The sequence below is a fragment of the Zootermopsis nevadensis genome, unplaced genomic scaffold, assembly GCF_977971745.1.
Source record: "Zootermopsis nevadensis isolate Lab colony 2312 unplaced genomic scaffold, Znev_1.0 Znev_ptg000058l, whole genome shotgun sequence".
Lineage (NCBI taxonomy): Eukaryota > Metazoa > Arthropoda > Insecta > Blattodea > Termopsidae > Zootermopsis > Zootermopsis nevadensis.
This window is the reverse complement of record NW_028259189.1, coordinates 667374-677132: the sequence shown is the minus strand read 5'-3', so window position 1 is coordinate 677132 and position 9759 is coordinate 667374. Positions and strand designations below refer to the sequence as shown.

The window sequence follows — 9759 nt, the reverse complement described above, 5'->3', positions numbered from 1 at the left end:
ATACCAACCACAGAGACCTACCAACCTTGGGATGATAGACAACATTTCACGGACTGTAAAATGCTATTACCTTTGGTAGTATATACATCATGCCTGATGAAATGTAAGGTTCTCACGGCTTGAGTGCAATTGATTCAGTACTTGGGCATTCATATGCTAATGGAGGATTAACTTCAACTGATACATTTAAATGACTACTCATTAGGTGCTAAATATTGTAGGAAATTTTTTTCAAAAAGGAGGTGTAAGTATATTTGTATATAGAAATTTAAAATTTAAGACCATAAATTTAGAAGAATTTACTGTAGACAAGGACATCGAAGCGTGTGCAATTCAGCTGACTAAGAACTTACCAGGAACAAACAAAAATTGTATACTAACTATTTACAGATCTCCTATGGGTAATTTTACAAATTTCCTGGAAAGATTAGATATGATTCTACAGAAATTATATCATGAGAGATACAATATAATTATATGTGGTGATATAAATGTAAATTATTTAAATGATGATAACAGAAAGAAGCAACTTGATGCTGTCCTACAATCATATAATCTTACTAGTATTGTAACATTCCCCACTAGAGTTGGCATCTCCTCATGCACTGTAATTGATAATTTTTTCATTGATATAAACAGTATTGGAAAATATGTGATATACCCCTCTATAAATGGTCTATCAGATCATGATGCCCAAGTATTAATACTTCATAAGGCACAGGAACAGGGAAAAGGATATCATACTTATATAAAACGGTTAATAAATAACGATACTATAACAGATTTTCAATTAAAACTAAGTCAGGAAACATGGGAATTAGTTTTTGATGAAAATGATATTAATCATAGTTTTAACACATTTTTAAATATTTTCTTAAAAATTTACTATTCCAGCTTCCCTTTGACACAGATAAAATGTAAACAGAAAAATAATTCTTGGATTAAACCAGGAATATTAATGTCCTGTAAACATAAACGAGAACTTTGTAATAAATTAAGGAATAATAAGGATCCTACTCTTAAAACTTATTACAGAAATTACTATTAAATATTGACCACAGTTATAAAAGAGGCAAAAAGAATGGAGTATGATAAATGCATTCTAAATTCTGATAATAAATTAAAACTACTTGGGGTATTATAAATAAAGAAGCAGGTAGAAATACAAATAGAGTTGAAATAAAAACACTAAAAATTGATGGTAAGAAGTTCAATAACAAACAAACTATTGCTGAAAAATTTAATAATTATTTTGTTAACATTGCAGAGAAAATAAAACTACAAGATATTAATAATCCCGTAATTGCAAATGATATTAATGATGATGAAAATTATATTCATTTCATGAACCAAGCTTTTTCTAATCCATACCCAAATATGAATTCCAAATGCTGTACGAACAAAGAAATAAAAAAAATAATAAAATCCCTTAAACTAAAAAAATCGCATGGATATGATGAGATACCACCTATGATTTTAAAAATAAGCTCGTCATTTATAAGTTCACCTATAAATTATATATGCAATAAAATGTTAAGGAGAGGAGTATTTCCGGATAGATTAAAATATTCATTAATAAAACCATTATATAAGAATGGTGATATATATGATGTGTCTAATTATAGACCTATATCACTTTTAACATCTTTTTCAAAAATATTTGAAACTATAATGTACTCAAGAATTTTGGATCATCTCAATAAATACAATATTTTAAGTACTGAACAATATGGATTTAGGAAAGGATTAAAAACAGATAATGCAATCTATAAATTGACTACAGAGATTTTAAATGCCATGAATAACAAACAAATAGTGGGAGGCATCTTCTGTGATTTGGAAAAAGCTTTTGATTGTGTTGATCATGAAATTTTGTTATTTAAGCTTAAATTTTATGGTATCAATGGGAAAGATCACGCACTCTATGAATCTTACTTAAATAACAGATACATTAGAATAGTATTACATACTAATGACAATAACAATACAGCCTCGGATTGGCTTAAAGTTAGATATGGAGTTCCACAAGGGTCTATATTGGGACCTTTGTTGTTTCTTTTATACATAAATGATTTACCCAGTATAATAACTAAACTTGCTACACCTATAATTTTTGCTGATGATACTAGCATCCTATTTTCTCATTCTAATACAAACGACTTTAATAAACACATTCATGCAACATTTGAAAATATAAATAGATGGTTTAGAATGAACAGATTATCACTAAACTTTAATAAGACACATTATATTAATTTTAAAATTAAGAGAAAAATGTCAGATACTGTCACAATAAGTTATAATAATAAATTCATTAATGATATCTTCTGTACTAAATTCTTGGGAATTATGATTGATGGTGCATTAACTTGGAAGAATCATATTGATCTACTTATTAAAAAATTGAGCAAGGCTTGCTATGTAATTAGAAATATGAAACCATATATGTCTATTTCAGTACTAAAGACAATTTATTATGCTTTCTTTCATTCCTTAATGAGCTATGGCATCATTTTCTGGGGAAATTCATCTAGTAGTTACACTATTTTTCTCCTTCAGAAAAAGGCAATTAGAACAATGATGGGATGTGGCAATAGAGTATCGTGTAGAAATATATTCAAAGAATTAGATATCTTACCGTTGTCATCAAAATATATATTTTCTTTATTATTGTTTGTATTACAAAACAAAACTCTTTTTCCATCAAACATTGACTCTCATACTATTGATACTAGACAGAGACAACATTTGTATCTACCCCAAGCCAATTTAACTATTTATCAGAAAGGAGTTCACTATGCGGGTATAAAGATATTTAATAAATTACCCACAGAGGTTAAGAATACCTCAAATAATTTTAAAAAGTTCAAGGTTGCATTAAGGCATTTCTTAATTACTCACTCGTTTTACACTGTGGATGAGTACTTAATTGGATAACTATTGTAATAAAAATAATAATTATATTGTCTTGAATTTAGTACGCTGCTTGTCTAGATGTAATTTTTTAATGTATGTATTTTATGTTTTTATACTTGAGTTTGTGACGTGTTCTATATCCACTACTGGATTCTTGGAACTTCTAAATAAATAAATAAAAAAAATAGAAAATTAGGACTCCCAGAATAAAAGTAATCATTTTTTTAAGATTGGCAAATGTATTGATGATGCAAGCAGAGTAGGAACAAAATTTTGAAGTACTAAACAACTGAAAGTACTATTTTTCTTATAATAGATTATGTACAATTAGAGCAAAGAGAAACACAACACAACACAACAAGCATACGATGGTAATACTGAAACATACCAGTACATGACATCATTCAAACAAAGCACTGCTTATTTACATGTATCCTTCAAATAATACAGCCAGTTCTTAAAATTAGATTTACAGACAGGAGCTTACATATCAACAACCTGAATAAGCTTTTTCAGAAATAACAGTGTCCAACACAATACACAATTTACTTGTTTCAAATGAACACTGAATGTACAAAATTATTTATTTCCTTACACAATCAACAGTTATTTCACAGATCCACCTCGCAATTATGCCACCAGTGTAATAGAGGTTCCCTCTTCTGCCAAATATATGCATTACCCCAATAACTCCAAGCACTGAAAGAGAAGAAAGACAGTCAATACTTCTGCAGGCAGCTTCTGCGACAGGCTCAGCCTTCAACGTGAGATAAGTTATAATATTATCACAGTTTCCTTGCCACAAAGTGTAGATAATGAAGCCCATAGCTACTATAACATTATTTCATTTTTATGTGAGGATCAAGCAAGTCTAGGAAAGAGCCACACATACAAAGTGGTACAGAATGGTCTTTAAGTGTGTCTTTATTTCTTTTATAGGCCATCCAAGTGTACTTTGCAGTGCATCTCATAAATTTCATGTCAGCAGCTGTAATTCTGTTTTTGTCCTCTTTTTCATTGTCCAGTTTTCAATGCCATATAAAATTGTTGGTAGTGCCAAAGTATTATATATTTTTATTCTAGTTCGTTTTTGGACTTCTGATGGTTTAAAAATCATGCTGATAAGGCCAGTAACTTTCAGGAATTCTGAAAGTTTGATATCTATGTCTTTTTCTGCTTCATATGATAGGGAACAACCAAGGTAATTAAAAGTGTTTATTTGTACAATAATTTTGTTGTCTATTACTATTTTACTTCTTGCTGGTTCTCAGCCACAGAATGCCATTGTCTTTGTCTTTTCTGTTGAAATCGTCATCCTGTATTTATTTATTAACTTATTCATCTTATAAATTGATATTTGTAAATCTTTTCCTGAAGTTGAGATTAGTACTTGGTCAATAGCAAAAAGGATTGTTTTTAAGCTTGTATTCTTGAGATTGCAAATCCTTTTATTTTTTCTGTTTCCCAAACATGTTGTATTTCATTCAAGTATACACTGAACAAAGTTGGGGATAGTGGACACCCACGATTGATTGGTGAAGATACAGATAACTTGGAATTAAATTTGATCTTTATTTTATTGTCTGTATAAATATCTAGTATTGAAGTAACTTACTTTTAAATTATAACTTTAAGTATAATTAATTCTAAAGAGTTCTGGTAGTGGTATGTTACTATTAGTACTGGGTTTCCAGACTTTTTCCATGGTCTAGTATTCCAAAGAGAATGTTTCAGATGGTGGATCTGCTTCCATCCTCAAGTGACAGATGCCACATTACACTTGCAACATTCCTTATGAATATGAAAGATGATAAGTTGGTGACAGCAGTATAATTCTCGAAACATGCACACTATCTCAAATAATCAAAACTGGTCCAACATATTTATGAAGATCAGTGGACAGGTTAGGATAAAGCTAGGATTTTGTAGATCAAAACTAACAGCAGGAAAATGAAACACAAGACATTGGCTCACATGGTGTGTATGACCAATTCGATCAGCCAACCTAGTTATGAGATCAATCAATCAGCAAAAAAGATTTGCAAGTTACAGGGCAGTCCAACAGGCCATGATAGGTTATTTAAGGTTCTGTATGTTCTGTGGGTGGGTACTAATGACAAGCAGGTATTATCTAATCATGCCAATTTGAGTGTTCAAATCATCAATGTTTCTGGCTTATGTTCTTTGTTTGGTTTTAATGATTTCTGATTCTGTCTTAATTTTTGTTCTTCATGAGTATTCCCCTTCTTTTTTTTTTCTTTCTTTCCCCATTTACATCAAAGGAAGAAGCAGGTCAGTTCTGAATATGGGTTCCATCTTATTTTTATCGCCCTCCACTGGCCCTTTACCTTTAGTAGGGGCTCGATTTCCACTAACAACATTTCGCAGATAACATTCAAGAACAATGTCAATCATCGGTCATCAGAAAGAGAAAGGTATCATTCACAGAAAATTTTGATTTCCTTAGGCTCGTCAGAACAAAATTCCGAACTATTTGCAAACATCTTGAAGAAACAAACGTTCTCTGGTAAACTTTATGGAACATTATTAATCAAGACTTCGCTCTGGGTTTAAAGAGATTATGATCCTACAATACTTGTTCATATTAGCAAATGTCAGAATGGAGTAACTCTTGTAACTGACGTCTAAAATATTTATTGTTTCTGCAGATTCGTTTGCGTAAATGTAAGTCGCGTGAGTGTTCCTAGACGGAGGCTGTATACACTGTTCGTTTTTGTGTGAATTATTTTTAAGTTCACAGTAATCTTGTTGTGCAACAAGCATGTTCTTTGTTGTTCTGATAATTTTAAAGCCTGTACATTAATTTTAGTTCATACAAATTCACTACCAGAAAATACACAAGGAAAGAAACAAAAGTATACTTGTTTCTTCATGCATTATCAATGACATGTTTTTCACACTACTGTTTAAAAAATGTTAATTCTTGTCTTGATGGCTTAATGATGAAAAGTATTGGGTTTCTAAAGTGTAACTTTTTTTGATTGCCTAATATGCAAAATCAAGGTTCTTAATGAACTTTCAACCATAACACAAATATAACTGCAACAGTCACATCAACTTATGGAAACTGTCATACAGCCATTCTTTATGAATTCAGAAGCTGAACAATTTATACTAATTGGGAAGGAGGATTCAAACAAATCAGGGAGGAACAGGCATCTTGTTAGATCCAAGAACAGAACAGACTACAAAGCACATTTACTGAATACCATAATAAGTGCAAAACTGCATTAAAGCTACAATTTGTTCATGAACATTTTGAAACTTAACCACCAAATCTGAAAAACCTTTTCCTGCTATACTAATTGCAGACAAATTAGAAATGAATCAAACTCATTTTTTTACAGCAATGCATAAAATTTCTGTGGGACATGGTCCTCAGAGATGGGCTGGCACTGTCAGAGAACTGTGTAAGTTAACTGACTGGAGTCAAATGCTGAGTCAAATTACTGTTCATTTTTTGTTTTCAAACATTATTTAGAGGCAGGGTTCTTTTCCTGTCAGTATGGTATGCAACAGTATACCATACTCATACCTCCTTTCCCATAAAACAGAAGAATACATAATAATAGCATATATTGGTGAAAAACTTAAAGCTCCCTTACCTGAGTACCAGTGCCTTGTCTACTAGACAAAAGCAAGATACTGCTCAGAAGTAGTTATACATCCAGCGGTAGCAGGAATGTAAAATAACAGCATGTGAGTGGTCTGGCACATACATATAGGTTAAAAGATATGGTCATGAATCATGTGATATGACATTATTATAAAGTTACCTAATAATGGGGTGACAATTTTAAATAGAGAATTAAATGATAAACAGACTGTCAAATTATATGCCCACAAGTGAGAGCATTTTATTTTATATTGAAACAAACAATTTTTTATTCAATGAAACTAGAGCGCAGAATGGTAGATACTTTGCCTCATGTGTGTGTGCTTGTATCAGTATACATATGTTACTGTGTGTATATAAAAATTATAAAAAATGTCCTTATTCTAACACTCAGGTGTCCCTGTGGTGTGTGTACCCATTTCTTGTGCTGGAAATTGCTCGGCTAGTCTTCTTGACCACCAGCTTTATTATTGCCATGTTACTGGTAAAGGAGAACATTGCAGACCTTGGTTTACTAGGAGGCTTTGTCTTATGTAAGTTCTAGAAATCCATCGTACAAGAATTTCATGCAATATAGTGTGGTTGTACAGTTTTTTATAATAGGTTAATGTGATGTGCTCCTTATGATGTTGATATTGCTCATAATTTTTAGTTCAGTGTTTTAATTACAAAAAGTTTAAATCAAAAATAAATAGGTATCAGAGTCCTTTAAAATATTTTATCTACATTTCATTTCTATTTATAAAAAAATCTATCTTATAATTTTTGATATGCCTCTCACTCAAAGCTATGATGTAAATACCCAGTATACCAAGAAAATGGTTAACAATCATCTTCAGACTTACTGCAGCGAAAACCTCAAATCCTACAATCTTTATTATTCTTGCATTAAAACTTGCACTCAGTCCAGATCTAAATAAGCCACTTTGGCATACTGAAAACAGTTAGAAGTGAAACCTATATGTGGAGGTATTGTCAAATTATCATCATTCATGTACATTTCCACGTGGTTCAATTATCGTATGATAAAGTATTCTCCATTCTTCCATGTTCTTTCATAAAAACGCTTTCATTTCTCTTACTGTATAATTTCATCAGTTTGTTTTCACACCAGTCATGTATTCACAGTCTTAATTTTTTGTGCTCTCAAAGAATGCTGCTGTCATCTGTGCATAATGTACATCTGCACCACATTATACTCCATTTCACTTCACTAATTCTTTTCACAATGTTACTAAGTTTTTACCTGCAGATCTTGCCTAATATCTTGTTTTCAGATATTCAGGTCAGTCTGCTATGTACAGAAAGACATTACTCCTTTCAAAGCCTTGAAATTAGGAATATTACATTTTTTGGGACTTAAGGTTTCCTGGCAATAAAAATATGGAATTAAATAAAATGTTAATTATCTACTAATTTCCTTCTTGCCGGTTACAGTGGCCACACAGTCTGGGGCGTGGGCTTCGTGCTCTCAGACACTGGGACCATGGGTTCGAATCCCACTCAAGGCGTAGATGTTTGTCCATGTCTTTCTGTGATGTTCTGTTCTGTGTACAGGTGGACTGATCACTCATCCAAGGAGTTCTATCAAATGTCTAAATAGATCAAAAAACATCTGAAAGGAGACCCCTATGCTCAACATAGGAATGAAAAGGGCATAAAGAAAGAATTTCCTTCGTCTTATCTTCCCCCAAACTTCGATGCAATCTTAAGGTGGAAATCTTCTGTTTTGTTTAATTCAATCATGTTCTCCTTTCCTTCTCTAATTTAAGATATATTCACAAAATGAACACTAAAATTAAATTAATCTCTTGTCCTTCTACCCCCTTCTAATTTGAATTATTTTGGCAGAAAGTAACTATAAGAAGTAGCTAATTTAGACAGTAACATTTTCATGTTCAAGCAGATGCCTAGTTATTATGATGTAACAGTGTCCAGACTCACAGACAGTGTTTTCTAAGTGAGATTTGAAGTTTTCACATTGTGGCGAGGATGATGTTCTTTTTGGTTCTGGTGCCATGTGGACTGGCTGATAGATACCAGTGTTTCGGAGAAGCATACTGTCTCCATATTCAGAGCCGAAGTGACAATGCATTGTCCAATTGGGAAATAATGTGCCCACAGTACATGTTACTTCATTTGTTTGCAGTATTTCTCTTCTACCAGTGGTTCTGTGTCCTGAGCTTCATATAGATTGTGAAGGAACTTGAGCTGGTGCATAAGATGGGACACTATGAAGAAGGCAAACTGAATTTTCATAAATACCAGCGCATGAATGTACTGGAGCTTGGGGCAGAACGTTATCCAATGAGTGAAGATTTTGTACCAGTTGCAGACTTCAGTCGCCACTATAATAAGAAATCAATTAATGAGAATATTCGTCCAAGATTTAGCATAGATAGTGATTATAATAATGCAATGGCCAGACCTGTATATTAGAGTAAGTCCTTGCACATTTCAGTATGGAGTCAGGAAATTCAAATGAAGACATCTGGTTCTCTACAAAATGTTTGCACTGCTTTACTGTGCAGGTAACTCTTATAATTTGTTAGCACTGTCACCTTCTATCTCAGTGCATGTTTTCCAGTGTCATGACATCACTGTGTGGTCATGCTACATGCTGCACCTTCTCACTGAGTGTGAAATTTTATAAAAGAGACAAGTCTGTGAGGAGACTTCTTTGTTTTCTTGCAACATCTGTTTGAAATTACAATTCAGTAGTAGAAAATAGGTATATGCAGCGAACTGAGGGATGACTAACACAATTCCTCAGAGAACTATATAGGACAGAATTTGTTGGAAAAGGGGATTAGAGGCTATCAACATGAAGATGTTTAAAACTGAAAGTTCTTTATTATTAAATAAAACCACTATTATACAGAAACTTTTACACTTACTGTCCAACTGGGTAGCAGTCCTTACAGTTCCAGCCTCCAACACATAAACAAAAGCTAAACCATGTTTTGTATTTTAAACAGCAGTGGAATTTTTTGTATGATATTACATGTTTGGCAAACTATGTATAATCAAATTTTCCATGTTCAACCAATAATTGTCTATATTTATTTTCACACATATAATGGAATGTGTTCTTTTCTGTATGCCCATTTGTTAGAAATTAAAATATAATTGCAACATGTGACATCTATCTATTCTTAGTATTAATTTTTATAGCCATTAAAACTATTAAAATCTGTAATACATCA

At 32.1% G+C, this 9759-nt stretch overlaps 1 long non-coding RNA gene across 1 annotated transcript; it reads left to right on the top strand.

Annotated features, from left to right (window-relative positions):
* The first annotated feature begins 92 nt into the window (after positions 1 to 92).
* Positions 93 to 9759, top strand: LOC147871352 (uncharacterized). The gene is made up of 3 exons (XR_015532443.1): positions 93 to 244; positions 6948 to 7086; positions 8703 to 9759. It is a non-coding gene; the product is annotated as an uncharacterized LOC147871352 (long non-coding RNA).